This window comes from Cupressus sempervirens, chromosome 11, assembly GCF_028749045.1.
Source record: "Cupressus sempervirens isolate cs-2001-9-10 chromosome 11, ASM2874904v1, whole genome shotgun sequence".
Classification (NCBI taxonomy): Eukaryota; Viridiplantae; Streptophyta; class Pinopsida; order Cupressales; family Cupressaceae; genus Cupressus; species Cupressus sempervirens.
In genome coordinates, this window is record NC_143128.1 from 85,654,410 (window position 1) to 85,670,805 (window position 16,396).

Here is a 16,396-nt window from a genome sequence, read left to right on the forward strand (position 1 = left end):
TCTTTTTTCAAATCTTAATGCAGTTGAGACTACATCATATGCTTTATGTGTAATTCTCACCTTTGCTGAATCCATGAATGAGAGATGGAATAAGGGTATGGATAATCTTAAGGAAAACTTTGATGATTGCATGAAGATCCTATTAGCTTAAGGAACGACAACACTATTGATAGTTTTTGATAGTTTTTGACATTTTGACCTTTGTCATTGATGTCAAAATGGGAGAGAAGTACATATGAAAATTGTTAAAATTTTTAAGGGTAGAAGTGCATTTAAGGAAGATAAATATTGTAAAGTATATTGTAAGGGGGAGCATATGTAAAGATGGACAAATGTAATGGATGCAATGTTATTATACTATTTATGTAGTTTTTGTTACTTAGCCAATTTTTCCTATTTTGTTGCTATCAATGCCAAAGGGGGGGATTTTTGACAATTGGATAATAGAGATATGTAATTGTTATCATTTATGGAAACACATGATTTACATGCTTACATAAAACCTTGGAAATAATGATACTTAGTGTTTGGTAATCAAAAATTTGTCTAAGTATAGAATTTGGTATATAATAGTGCATTGTTTTGTTTATAACTTATTATTGATGTCATATTATGACTAGTAAAGTTAGATAGAGATAGTATACATGTTGATGATGATGTGTGTAACCTCAAAAGTCAATATGGACTATGCAAAATAGAGATAATCATGTTTTAGTGAAACAGAACAACAAAATTGAAGGAAAGGATTATTTTGCTTACAAAATAATTTCTCATCCACTTAGGGCCAAGATCCTAGATGTTTTATCTAAGTTGGAAAAGTGGATTGTGGTCTTAGGTAACCCAAAAACAATTAGTGTAGAGGCATGGTATTTATAAAAAGGACATTTTGTGATGAAGAATAGGAAGGTGTGCGAATATTGTGATGTGTGAACTTACTATGAGAGTGATATATGAAAAGTTTTTTATAAGCTATTTTGTGATCCAAGATCAAACTAAAGATTAGAGATCAGTCAAGGAAGAAGATATAGTACTTATACTCTATAAGTCTAATTACTTTTTTGGGCAATGAGCTCTTCTTGTAATTAGAAGTGCATGTTTGGGTAGTGAGCTCATCTTGCATTTACTATACCACAACTCCTAATAGGGTTGGAATCTCCTAACAAGGATTCAAAGTCTCCTAATAGTGACTAACAAGGAACTTATATATCAATATATTATCTAGTGGGTATCATCCCCACCAAGGTTTTCCCTTGGCCAGGGTTTCCCTAGTTAATAAAATATGGTGTTATGAGTTATCTTTGTGCATCATTACTATTACTATTTAGAATTACTTTATCATTTTGTTATGCATGGTTTAAAGTGAGAAATAATATCCAGTTGGTGACTAAAGTTTGTAGATTATTGATTGACCCCACCCCCCCCAGCCAATAATCCCTATATCTAACAAGTTCTTGTATGGAAGAGACTCTAATAGAATAGATAGGTAGAATTATTCTTAGTACTTTTCTGATTATAGTCTCATCTTCAATATTACCATTAGCTCCTCTAATAGCATTCACAACATTTTTTATTCTTGTGCAATATTTGACAATGGTCTCACCTTCTTGTACTCTCATGTCATCAAACTTTCTCCTTAAATTTTTATCTTTGGCTCTAAAAAATTCATATCTCCTCCATAGATAATCTCAATACCATCCCACATCTTCTTTGCAGTGTCACATCCTTTGATGTCATTAAATTCTAAGTAGTTTAGGGTAGAGGCAAGCTCCAACATAGCCTTATTTTGTTCTTTCTTATTTTTTAGATCATTAGTAGTTAGGGCTCTAGCAAGATCAACATGCTTAGTAGTGATGTTGGATTGTGCATAGTCTCCAAGACCTCATAGATGTAGCTTCATCAAAATTTTCCATGCAATAAAGTTTTCCTTGTTCAATTTGGGCACCTCCTTTCTATACATCTTGTTCTTTATATTTTAGTACCTTCAAAATATTCCTCTCAAGCACTGGTGCTCTAATACTAATTGTTGGAATTCTTTAGAATATCTAAGAGGGGGTGTGAATCAATTATCCAAGGTCTAGATATAAAAATCAAACTTTTAAGTGCTAATTATATCCATATCCATAAAACATTAACATGCATGCATCCATTAGATCATACAATAACTTAACTTAGTAGGTTACTATCTTAGATCAAAATAACTTTGTAGAATCGTAAACATGAAATACCATAAGCACATCCACACAATTTGACACAAGGATTTTATGTGGAAACCCAATTTGGGAAAAACCACTAGTAACATGCTATTAATTCTCACTCATCTGAAGTGATGTCATATGAAAGTCAAACCATGTTAAGGGTTACAATACACACTGTTAAATATGGCCAGGTTAAAGGATTTCAGTCACCCTATTATGAGTGAGCCTTATTAGAGTACTTTAGAACATTCCATTAGAATGTCACCCAGTTAAAGGATTTACAAATGACTATTAAATCAACCTTAATCCACATGATTTTATCCACACTAGTATAGTTGTTAGAAAGTAATAGTAAGACTTGATCTAATAAAAACTTATAACTCACTTGAAAATTATAGATCTCTAATTCAGTCATCCATTATGCTTAGCACTCATACACTTCATCTCTGATAGCTTGTTCACCCTTCAAGCATTCATCCACTTAAGCCTTATTGATTTCTATGCCAACTAAAGTCTCTTTTGTTCGGCCACTAGATGAAGCAATACTCTAGACTCTTTATCTTCCTTAGGTTGTCGCACATAAAAACCCTTTGCTTCTAGACATCTATCTCTATAAATAGAGAATTTAGATCTTTTTTCACTCAACCACAATTGTCCATTTTAGGTTTAGGTAGGATTCGATGAATCTATCCATTTTTTTTCATTTGAGTTCCTCTAGAAACTTCCTCTACAATCTTTCATGAGTTTCCCTAAAGATGGTTTATCTTGAATTCTATGCCACCAACTCATCATAGTCATCTTCTATATGCTTCACATAATTCAAGAAATCAAATTAGTTAGCTCAAATTCATCAAATCTTTAATTTTACTGATTCTTGACACTAAGTAAAATTTACTTAGCATGTACTAACATTCACTCGGCTTGCACTACTTTTCTTCTTTTCTTAACATGTATTGAGTTTCACTTGGATTTTACTTATTTCTACTTAGCTTGTACTAATTTCTCGACAAGGCTTGGTAGACACATTCCTTACATGATCTTCTTCTAGTCTTTACTTGATTAATATTTCATTTTAGAATTTAAGTAGATAAAAAATACACTATAGTATCAATATATTTCTTGGTCTTAGTGCCTCTTTTATACACCAAATAACTCAACCTTTCTCTAGGTGCTCTTATTATCTCCTCTTTTGAAATCCTCTTCATTAATCAACAACATTATAGCATTCAAACCAAAAAAGAAATTGTCACTCCAGCAAGTAGCAGGTTTGATATCACTGAAAAATATTGGTTGTTTTATTATAGGTTCTTCACTTCAAAAAAATCTCTTTTCAAAAGTTAGTGACAAGTCAAGGTTCAAATTCAAGAAGCACCCATTTGTATCTTTGATAGATGAACCTCTTGGAGCATTTTTTCAAGTTTTGACTAATGTATTGCATGTTGAAGATGTTAGATCATATATTTACTATAAGTTTGAAATAATTGGTGATAGTGAAATCCATAAGGATTTTTACCTTGTGTGCAATGAAGATTTTTCATTAAAACATGAGTTTGCACATTTAAATGAGTTGAACATTGTAAAGTATATGTATTATATAGAGTTTAATAATTAGGAGTGGAGACAAATCATTTTGAGAAGAATTCATGAGGGAATGTTATTGGTAGGATACATTCTAGTGTTGATTGATAACAACATGATCCACAAGTTCATCAGCTTATGCAATGAAGAAAATAGCCTAGTAAATATTAAGAATGTGAAGAAATTGGCAAAAAACAACTTGAAGACTAAGTCTGATGGAAGGAATATGTGATAGACCTAATAAATGAGACTGATGATAGGGTTATAAGAAAGATAATATGGTATAAGATGAACCATAGTTTAAGATTCAATTTAGTACCTTCTAAATTCATCCATGTAGCCATGAACATGTGTGAAGTAGTAAGGTGAAAATTATTGGATAACATTGAGAAGTTGAAGAAAATAAAAAATGCGGTGTTCAAATTTAAATCCTTGCTAATGTACCTATTCTTTCAAGCAATTATATAGTTTCCTAGTATACCAAACCAAAAATTTGATGAACATCAGTGCATAATGAGGTTGATAACCCAAGACTATAGAGCATAATTAGAGGAAAGAATCACAGATGATATATCTAGAATGATGAAGAGTTATAGTTAGAAATGAAGTAAAGATTCAAAATATCACCCTTATTGGTTGAGAAGTAAAAGGATGGAATATGTTTCATGGTTGGAATAGATGTGACTTGCATGGAGAGAGTTGAACTAAGAGTTAAGTTCATAGACCCCATGGGATATGAAATGAGTGAAGATTTCATTGTAGGGTATGTGAAGATGATACTTGAATCTAACAAAGACCCATATTTCCCCATATGAGAAACTTATGATGAAAAATTTAGAGAAGTACAAGGTGAACTATATAGCAAGGATATCAAGAAGAAGGTTGAGAAAAATATTGAAAAGAATCTTAAGGAGACTGGAATGAGCTGAAAATAATTTGAAGAAGCTAAAGGAATTTCTGTGGAGATGAAAGCAAGTGGTCAAATTGAGGTATTGATAGAAACACTAAGGTCAAAGTGGTCAAGCTGAGGGAGTCATACTAGCTGTACCATCTACACAAATTCCTAGTGCACCATATATAGTCGTAGCTCAAGTGCAACCTACTAGTGTACAACCAATTTAGAAGATGAAGGATGAAGAGGAAGTCAAGATAATTGATTTAAAATCAGTGACTCCTCCAAGTACAAGAAAGTCAAAAAGACTAAGGTTAAGTGAGAAGTTGAGTCACCTTCTAAGAAGAGGACAAAGTAATTATCAAGTGGTCTAGGAAAGAGAAGAAAAATTATGTAGCTGATTGAATCAGACAAGTCTAAAGAAGAAGAAGAGTTAAAGGATAGACCCATATCGAAGATGGTGACTAAAGTCAAAACTACCTCAGGTAAGAGACCTTGGAAGCCAAAGGTAGAAGATCTTAATGTTCAAATTATTCATAATAAGAACTTTTTTTAGATGAAAAATTATTATCATTTTTATAAAAATATGGATGGAATACAATTATAGAATGTGGCTATTATATACATGATCTTACAAAAGAAAATATTTGAGGACATTCAGAAAGACATTCCTCAATACTTGTACAATAGGTTAATTAATAGAATATTGGATAATCAAATTAATAAGCTTTGTAAAGCTAATAGTGATGAGGATATGAGAAGAATATTGAGGGGCATTGATCCCTGATTGAGGAACAAAAGAAGAACAATTTTACAGATGGGTGCAAATTATGAGGGAGTGAATCGAGATATAAAGCAAACCATTATCAAATTCATGACCTCTATACCTAGTATTTCTAAATAGAGCATAGAGTTAGGGGGATTAATCCCCATGTCTATTGAAAAGGATGCACCCACACTAGTAAAAATGGAAGGAAAGGACACTATGATGCCACAATTGTCACCACAAATCACAATTGGTACTTAAACTATACAGGTAGACAATACTTAAATGATTGTTCATCAAAAGGAAGATTCTTTTAAGGACTATGAAACCAACATTGTTTATAATATCATTGGATATTCTAGCACAAATGAGGAAGAAGATGAAGAAGAGGAAAGCAGAAAGAAAGATGAAGAGGAGAAAAAGAGAAAAGAGGAAGAGAAAAGAAAGGTAGAAGAAGAAAGGAAGAGAAAGAATGAAGAAAAGGAGAGGAAAATAATAGAAGATGACAAGAAGGAAGAATAATAAGAGAGAAAGAAGAAGAAGAAGAGAGGAAGGAAAAACAAAAAAAAAAAGAACAAAAGAAAAAGAAAGAGGAAGAAGAGGAGAGAAGAAAGGAAGAAGAAAAGAGAAAAGATGAGCCTGAAAGGCTTGACCACAATTAGAAGATTATAATGCAAGAGTCAACATTCATATCACAATTGAAGCATCTTGAGTTAGACTTTGACGAAGTTGAATGTCCACATGAGGTAGATATCTTATTACTAGCACTAGTAAAAGGAAAATGTCCTATCATAACATAGTTGGCTATTGCATTAGATGATGAATATGATCAAAAGGGACTCTTATCATCCTTGGAAAAAATATTCATTGCAAAAGACAAACATGGTTAAGGTGACAGAACAAGATTTGCAATTAAGGGTAGAGGAGTTAGTGAAGAATTTTAAACAATAGGTTACTACTTTACCACATATTGCATTGCTACAAGCCCAAATAAATCATCATGCACAATTTTTTTAACTATTTGCAACAATGTGGAGAATGATTTACTGACCCTCGATACCAACATCAAGGAATTGAGAAAATGTCTTGAAGAAGGAAGAAAGTTGTATGGACAAATCATAATTTCATACAATTATCTAAAGGAAATGAATGGTGAAATAAGTTCCAAGATGAATGAACTTTAGTCATTGATAATAGCATTGCAACAACCTAGAACTATGATTGAAGATCATGAGGCTGCAATATTGAAAGTTTATGATGATATCAAAATCATTGAACTTAAGAAGGAAAGAGTGATCAAAAGGTTCTTGTTGTCACAAAAGTTTGCACCCTTTCCTTAAGTTTGACCTAAAGGAGACCTTATGAAACATGGAAATAATCTCAAAGTTGTGGGACTTGAACAATGAGATTGAGCCTCTAGAGAAGGCCAACTTCCTTACAATCAAGATGCACCTAACTATTTCTTAAGGGGGAAAGGGAGAAGGAGATGTAGGAAAGTAAATTTTTGAAAGGGAAAGAGGTGATGCACCTAATTGAAAAAGTTACAACTCTACCCTTATATGCACAATTCATCAATGCAAAGCACAAATACACAAGGCCTAGCTCTATTCTACTGCCAAATAATCACATGAAGCTTAGAAACTAATAAAAATATTGAAAGGAATAAATCTTCATAATAAAACCCTTATCAATAGATTAAACACAACATGCAAAATTAGGGGAAACATAAAAGAAACATTTAAGGAGAGGAAAGATACATGTATAGACTAATTAATAGCAATGAGATGTAAAAAAAAACTAATTATTTCTTTAATGGGAGGCAAGGAATATAGTTGTAGAGCACAAGGTTACTACAAGTAAACATAATAGAACATAGAGGAACCTTAAAATATATATAACTTCCTTTTATAGAGTTTAGGTAGAACTCAAATATCTTACTAAAACCCTAAACTCAACCACCAAGTTCAAGCTGCAAAAGAGTAATAACTACTTGTTAGAGAAAGATCTTATTAGATGCATATCCCAACATAAAAAAAATATGATCTTTACGTGCAAACTCGGGCCCTAAAGAGATAGAAGTGGTGACCATGACTACTCTAACTAGTAGATGGATACTTATGGAAGCAAAGGAATGGCTTTTTCATTTATTAGGCCTTGAGAACATTAAAGGGTGGTTTCAGGAAATCAAAAGATTTTTTTACCATCAATGAACCACTTTGCAAGTGTTGAAACAATGCCACATCACCAAGCAAAATAGGGAATAAGCAATCAAACTTTCATGTGGCCCTTTATCATTGAAATACCATGCTAATTCATCACCTAGCATTGAAATGTATCTAGCCTAGATAGCTTGGACATGTGGCAATATTGTGCTCATCTCAAACCATTAAGAATAGCTGTGGGTTGTAGATCTTCATCATTCCTTACACATTATGGACAATGACCTGTGAATCAATCATTATATCTCCATTGTCAATCTTTGGTTAAAAGTCCTCATGCAAAATTGTTTTGCTTTGTAGACACTAAAAATTGTCCCGAATGACTTTATTAATTTAATTAATAATGGTCACATTCTTCTACTTATTTAATTAAAATTATTTTAATTAAATAGGTTCATTTTTGGCCTAAGTATTTAAATTTAATTTAAATACTCCCTAGCCTTAATGTGTTAAATTTAATTTAACACTTGATTCTCCACGTATTCTTTTTTTAAATAAATTTTATTTATTTAAATACTCTATTTCCTATTAATTTCTTCTAGACCTAAATTAAATTAAATTTTATTTAATTTAATTTTTATCCTAATCTATAAGCCTAAGAGTATGTGTACTCTTATGAGTTGTCATCATAAGGGTTTACATTTCTTTTTAAGCACATGGTGTCTACAACTTGAGAACTTTCTACACACATGTGCCACCTCATCATTTTATCCTCCCAACTAAGGATATGAGATAAGGAGATAAGGTGCTTAATTGTTAATCCTTATCCTTATCCTTATCTGTTAGACACCCTCTAGATGTTTCCTGAGAGTCTTTAAATAGAAGCCTTGTCTCAAGCATTGCATATAGAGGATTATTGGATTGCATTGACACACTGTCACTTTGAGTCTATAATCACTACATTGAGAGCTTGCATTATAGGTACATTTCCATATGGAGTTCATAGGCTGCATCTTAGTGATTTGATAGTTGGTAAGATTTACATTTGGTATTGCATCTTAGTTTTTGTTGTGCATGCATATTTAATTTTCATTCTAGTTATAGCTTGTCTTCCTAGATAGTTTTCATTATTTCATGTTTATTGCATCATAGAATACATTTGAGTGTGACTTCCTCCATAGTCATATCTTGAAAGTATTCTTCTTATCATATAGTCTAGGATCATATTGCACATTCACTTTGCACTCACACTCACATTTGCACTTTCACACAAGGGATTTACTTATTGTTGTGTTTGTGAGAGCATACCAAACACACCCTCCATCAAAGATACACCAACAATGGCTACACATAGCTGCCCTTGTTGAGTAGTAGAGGTGGTTGGAATTTTAGTTTTTTTGGTTGCTTTTGTGAATTTTTTTTAAATTAGCTTGATTTCTTAGGCTTCCAGCAATTTGTACATTTTTTCAGCACACATTTTGGCACGCCCGATGGGACCCACGTCCTTGATCTCACTTCAGAAGTCTGCCAATAAAACTTTCTGCAGGTCAAATTAGCGTTTTGTCGTCTCTGATAGTCTCAATGTCATCTGCGTTGTGCGTCTACAAATATCAGCGTCTCCGAAGATCAGTGTCTCCGAGAATAAGCGTCTGTGCCATCACCAAAAAAAAAAATATCATGTTATTTTTCTTTGCGTCTCTGTCTAATTTATTCTATCGTCTTAGTTAGGGTTTTGTCGTCTGCGATTCGAAATTGGCGTCTCTGCTATTTATTTTGGTGTCTCCACTTTTTATTTTGGCGTGTCCATTTTTTTTATTTTGGCATCTGTGCTCTGCATTTTGGCATCTGCGCTCTGCACTTTGGCGTCTGCGCTCTGTGCTTTGTCGTCTGCGCTCTGTGCTTTGTCGTCTTCTCATTTTAGCGTCTTCGATTATTAGCGTCTGCGACTGTTGAGGTTTAAACTAATGGTTAACAGTTTTTTTGAGCATTTTGTGAGTTTGCAGGTCAATGATTTATGTTAGAGGATGAACTAGAGTGCAAAAGACTGGGTCACATTTGAAATTGGAGCATTTTAAACGGGTACATTTAGTATAGAGCACATTTGGATTTGGGCCTTAAAATGAACTCACATTCAAAGTCTTAAGGAAAATTAACTTCATTTCAGCATTGTCATTTCAGCATTTTCATTTTCAGCATTTTCTGTTAGTATTTTATTTTTTGCTATTTAAAGTTGGAAAGAACCTTGTATGCTCTAAACACGAGTGTCTTCAATTAAAGTAGCAAACCTAAATTTTTGTGGATAAAAAACAAGTGTCTTTTAAATCCCAAGTCCACTTACGTATTCTCTCCCCTCGTGCCTTTGGGCGACCTTGGGTGCACAAGAAATAAGTGGATTTATTTTTTATTTTATTAGGAGGCCTGCTTGGAGATTTCATCACCCCTTGGGATGACCTCAACTCCAGCGTTCTGGCGGAGTATAAAAATTGGGAGGTGAATCGAAAGACACCTCTCTTGGAAGTGTAAATATTGTCACTCTTGGCTAAGCCCCAAAGAACTTTATACCTTTGGGAAGTGAAGGAGGAGATTTGGGTTACTATCTCCTCCTGGTTGTGTGGCAGTATTTCCTTTCATCTACAGAATTGGGCCTCACGTACCTAGTGTATATCGAGGATGCCCTTTAGCTAAGCCTTGTACTACCTAGCATCAGCCTTATTAGGATTGTTGTTGTGTTTGGTGTGTTTGTTCAAAAAATCAAAAATCAAAAAATAAAATAAAAAATAAAAACAAATCAAAACTTCAAACAAGTCAAAAAAAAAAAAAAAGAGTGAAATTGTGAGGGAACCTTTGTAGTAAGATAGGTTAGGTGAGGTCTCTTTGACTCATAGTCATCCTTTGAAAGTTTTTGCATTACAGTCACGTTTTGAGTTTTGGTTGAGTTTATTTTTGATGTCAAAAAGTTTAAGTCTTGTTTTATTCTTGCCATGACCAAAAAAGTCAATCGAACCAAGCATAAGAAAGTGAAACTATCCAAACCACTTGTCTACAAAGAAAGGAAGAGACTAACACACGGTGACAAACAATTTAGTTACGCGATCAAGGATATTCAAAAAGAGGAAGCTAGGCAAGACCACTACGATAGGATCACCTATAATGGAAAACTTCAAAACTGGTTTGCTTTCCCAGGTGTAAACCCAAGGTTCTTATATCCCGTAAACAAATATTGAATCAACCGTATAAGTGGCCATCATACATTCATCTTTCTTATTCATTTCCATTTCTTCCATCTTCAAACTTTCTTCTAAGAGAGCTAAAAACATAAGAACATCTTTTCATCATGACATTAGACCTTACATCCATAAGAAAACACTTTATCCTAATCACATTCTCTTATTTGGGACCACAAGTCAGTCTTCAAATAGCAAGCAATCCATTTAGTGTCCTATCTTGCCTATAAGATCATATTTGACTATCTTTGGTAAGAGAAAGATACTCAAGTCTTACTTATTTGGGATCACAAGTCAATCTCCAAATAGTAAGCAGTCCACTCAATACCTTACCTTGCTTATTTTTTACCACAAATCAGTCTCCAAATAGTAAGTGATCCATTTGGTGTCTTATCTTGCCTACAAGATCATATTTGACTATCTTTGGTAAGAAAAGGATACTATTATCTTTCAATATCATTTTTTTTTCTAAACTAAGGTCTCTTGTTCAAATTTGGGTAGTTGACCCACTGATCATCTAAGGTTAAGAGCTCTCATTTTCATTTTCTATTTCTCTCATAAGCCTTCATTCATCATTTGGCCATTCTTGTATGGTAAACACACAATCAGGAAGGTTTACATTCAACCCCAAAACACATTTGTGGGAATCAACAAAGCAATCAGAAATGAAGAATCTTCCTCCCTCAGCTGCAACTTCATTAGGGGATGTGCTTCCCTCTAATCCGAATCTTGGTATGCCTAATATCCAAGAGCCATAACAACCTTTTCATAATAGCAATCCAGGTGATAATGATGAAGAAGTATACCAAGATGAAGACCCTATTGATTTTGGTGATATTTCTAGTGAGGTTAAGACCTTCCTTGTAGACCCTTACAATGTAGAGATGATGGAGAAATCCATTAAGGCAAACAAGACCAACATATTCTTAAATCTGATCAAGGATGGGGTTAACGTTCCTACAAGTTTTGATGAGAACATCCTATTTACTCAAGTCAAGAAAGGTGGTGCTCCCTTAGCACCTAGTTCAAGTGCAATGCCAACATCAAGCAAAGGAAAAGGACCTACGGTGATAACTAGTGCAATGGCCACATCTAACACTTTACCACAACCAACGCCTCAAACCAACCCTGAAATCTTTCAACAATTCATCAATGCTCTATCTAATCTTGCCACATATGCTAATGCTCCACAAAACATCTCAACAACTTCAAATGTAGGAGGCCTTGGTATTAGTCAAGCACCAACTCAACCAATGGTCATTTCTACACAGCCTACACCTTCACCTCAGTTGCATGTGCCTATGACCATGGTAACAACATTGGCACCAAATGCAATGAGTGCATATCGAAAGGGTGGTTCAAATGGAGCAACTCCACCACCCCAGCAGTCACAAGCACAAACGAACTCTGAAGTAACACATCTCACTCAAATGATTCATGAACTACGAAATGAGGTGTGCAGCACAAACAGTAAAGGGGTAACACACTTGTCTCTTGATGAGATTTGTCCCTTTGATAAATCTGTTCCTGTTACTCCATTCCTAGTTGGTTTTGAGATTCCAAAGTTTGACAAATATATGGGAAAAACATGCCCTGTCGCACATATAAGGGAGTTCTATATTTTGTGTCAAGAGGTGGCATACAGTGATGATTACCTTAAGAGACTCTTTCCACGAAGTCTCGGAGGCCCTGCATTTGAGTGGTTCATAAATATGCCTAAGGATTCTCATTCTACCTTCAATGAATTGGCAAATAATTTCATAGCATAATACTCTTACAACACGGACAATCAGGTTTCATTAAGTGACTTGTGTAATACTAAGCAATGAAATGGAGAAACTTTTGCCAATTTCTTGCAAAGATGGAGACATCTTGCTAGTCGTATGCCATACAAAATTGAGGACTCTCATCTTGTAGATATGTTCATGAAAAATTTGATACCTGAAATGTCCTTTCACTTGAAAATGGCGAGTCCTGAGGACTTTCCTACTCTAATCAAAAAAGGTAAAAACATTGAAAGTGGACTTTTAGAAAAAGGCACCATCAAACATTATAGTTCTTCATCTTCCCATAATGAATCGAACAACGATAACAAGCCTAGATCATGGTCTAACAATAGGGGTGTTACACATGATGGTGTTACAGATGTCAAAAGCCTTCGAGGAAGTAGCAACAATAATTACCACAACCGTAACAACAACAACTCAAATCAAGACAACTAGGGTAATCAACAAACTCAATTCTTTCTGCGTAACAGTTACAATCATGATTATGATCGAAATAGGACATTCACCAACTTTCGTGAACCATTGGAAGCCATCTTTCAAAAGGTGGTAGATCATAACTTGATGGTGTTTCCTAATACAAGTCCTTTTGATGAAAATCAACCAAAACCTAGGTGGTATCAAGAAAATGAATATTGCAAATACCATCGCGTCAAAGGACATGATACCAATAAGTGTTTCAAACTCAAGGTGTTTATCCAAAACCTTGTTGATAATGGAGAAATTGAAGTGGAAGAAGGTCCTTCCTCTAATAATGCTAAGTTGAAAATATTTCAAAATCCATTTCCCGATCACAACGATGGCAACAATAATACGAATCAAGCCTCCACATCAAATGTTGTATCTTATGATTACTCTACTAACCACATATCAGAGTTTGATTCCTTGTGTGTTAAAATAGATACCAATGATATATGTGGTTTTGACTCCTTATGTGGTCATATTGAAAGGGTAGACACTCATGTGAATACCCTTGTCTTACAAGCAGCTGATTGTGATGCAACCACTTGACGTGGAAGACTCACTTTGCAAGCAACTATTCCTAATAACAGTAATTCACTAGCTCCACATGCGCCTGCTGCGTCGTCCACTCCACAAAGGCCCGCTTCACGCTATGATGTATTATCCCAACTAGGTAAGACTCCTGCACAAATATCCATCCTTGAGCTTCTTACCACCTCGCCTATACATAAGGAAATCCTGGAAAAGGCCCTTTTAGAGTCCCGTGTCCCTGATAATATTAATGCCACCCAATTTACTGCCATGATTGGAAACCTTGCCACTCAAAAACATTTGGTCTTCATAGATAAAGACTTCCAAGCTCCCAATCCCAACCATAATATGTCACTCCATATTGAAGTCCTTATACAACGCCATAAAATAAAAAGGGTCCTCATAGACAATGGATCTGGTCTAAATCTTTGTACATTAAAGATGATTCGTTGCCTGGGACTTCCAGAGGATCTCCTTGATTCTAGCAAAAGAATTACTATAAAGGCATATGATGAAAGAGAAAGGGAATCAAAAGGAGTTATCATGTTTCCTCTCAAAGTTGGACCAGCCATTATCGATACTAAATGTCATGTCTTAGATTTAGATTTGCCATATAACATCTTGCTTGGTAGACTATGGATACATACGCTCAAAGCAGTGCCTTCCACATACCACCAATGTTTGAAATTCCCATAGCAAGGACAAGAAGTTATAATTCCAGGGGATCCTACACCTTTTGAATTTTGTAGAACATTGGAAGGTACTCCGACAAATCTTTGTCCCATAAGTGAGTTTTCTGTAGTCATACCTAAGCCTCTTGTCATTAAAGAAACTACTTCCCCTACAATACCAAAAACAGCCCATGAGAGTTCAAATTCCCGTAAAGGAAAAGAGAAAGTTGAAGATGCTAAAGTTAACACTACGGGGAAAAATACCACTTTTACTGACTTGGGAATGGGAGAGTATAAGTTCGAAAATGCCTTGTGTGTGGGACAATTACCACTCTCCCCTCATTCCCTTGGAAAGCCTTCACAATTGCCATCCTCTACTAATAAGGAAACCATGCAAGTTAAAAAAATGACATTTGAACATTGGGGTTCCCTTAATTATGAACACATGGAAGATAATATTTTGGATTATTTATATTATGATGGCAAAGACAAACCTGTGGAGTTTCCTAAGGACAAATATGTCAAAGCACTTCCCATTGTTGAAAGCATGGGATATCATGGTACTGGTCTTGGCCCAAATGAAAATGGAATTAGACAACCCCTAGAAGCTAATAGCTATCCTAAAAGACATAGTTTGGGTTCCCTCAAACCTAAGGTTACCTTTGCTGACAACTATTTGGCCGAACCTGAATCTGAGACTGAAGAGGAGGAATTCTTTGAAGTTCCTTTCCAATACATTGAAGATGACCTAAATAATCATGTCCATACCATTACCATAAATGATCTTTCATCCATTGATCTACCCCTCACTAACCCTGACATGATAGATTGGGATCTTCAAGATACGCCACCAAGTTTGGACATTTGTAAGTCTGATGAGGCAGTGATGGCACTTTTTGGCCTTAAGAATCTTCGAGATTACGAGCATGAGATCCAATATGATGAAAACGCCTACTTTGGTAACCAAATCAACTCTCTTAGTTGCAAAAATGAAAAGGAAAGCAAAAATAAAAAAATCAAAGAAACATCCTCTAGTGAAAACCCTTCTAGGGCACTTTTGGATGATGAAAAAGAGAAAATAAAGGATGCATCTTCTGGTGAAAACCTCATAGAGGTGCCAGAAGAGGGAGAGTTGAATTTTCCATTCAGATCCTTGCCACCAGAAAAGTCATCCATTTTGAATGAAGACACTATTCCAATAAACTTGGGAATAGAAGATAATCCACAGATTACCTACATTGCTGCCACCTTGAGTCCTGAAGAACAAAAAGTTATGACAATATTCTTGAAAAACGGAAAGATCAACTTTGCTTGGACCTACAAGGATATGCCTAGATTGGATACACATTTAGTGGTACATCATTTGACATTGGATTCAAAAATCAAACCAGTAAAACAAAAGTTGCGTAAAATGCATCCTAAGGTAGCACTTCTAGTCAAGGCAGAATTACAAAAGATGCTAGAAGCAAAATTCATTCGACCCATTGACTATCCTGAGTGGATCTCCAATATTTTTCCTATAGGAAAAGCATCTGGGGGCATTCATGTTTGTTTTGATTTTTGAGATTTGAATCTCGCATGTCCTAAGGATGATTTTCCACTACCCAACATAGACATCATAGTGGATCTGACAGCTGGACATGAGATGTTGTCTTTGATGGATGGATTTTTCGGATATAACCAAATCAAGATTGTAGAAGAGGATCAACATAAGATGACATTTATCACACCTTGGGGAACCTTCTATTATCAAGTCATGCCCTTTGGTTTGAAAAATGCTAGTGCCACATATCAATGCGCGATGACTACCATATTCCATGATCTTCTACACATCATAATGGAGGACTATGTTGATGACATCTTAGGAAAATCCAAGACTAGAGAAGCCCACATTGATGTCCTTACTACTATTTTTGAAAGATTAAAAAAGTACAAAGTGTGCCTTAATCCAAAAAAGTGTGTATTTGGGGTAAAATCTGGTAAATTATTAGGTTACATTGTATCCAGAAGAGGAATTGAAGTAGACCCTGCAAAAGTAAAGGCCATCATGGATATGCCTCCTCCTTCCACATTAAGAGAGCTTCGCAGTTTTCAAGGAAGATTACAATCAATCGGAAGATTTGTGTCATAGCTA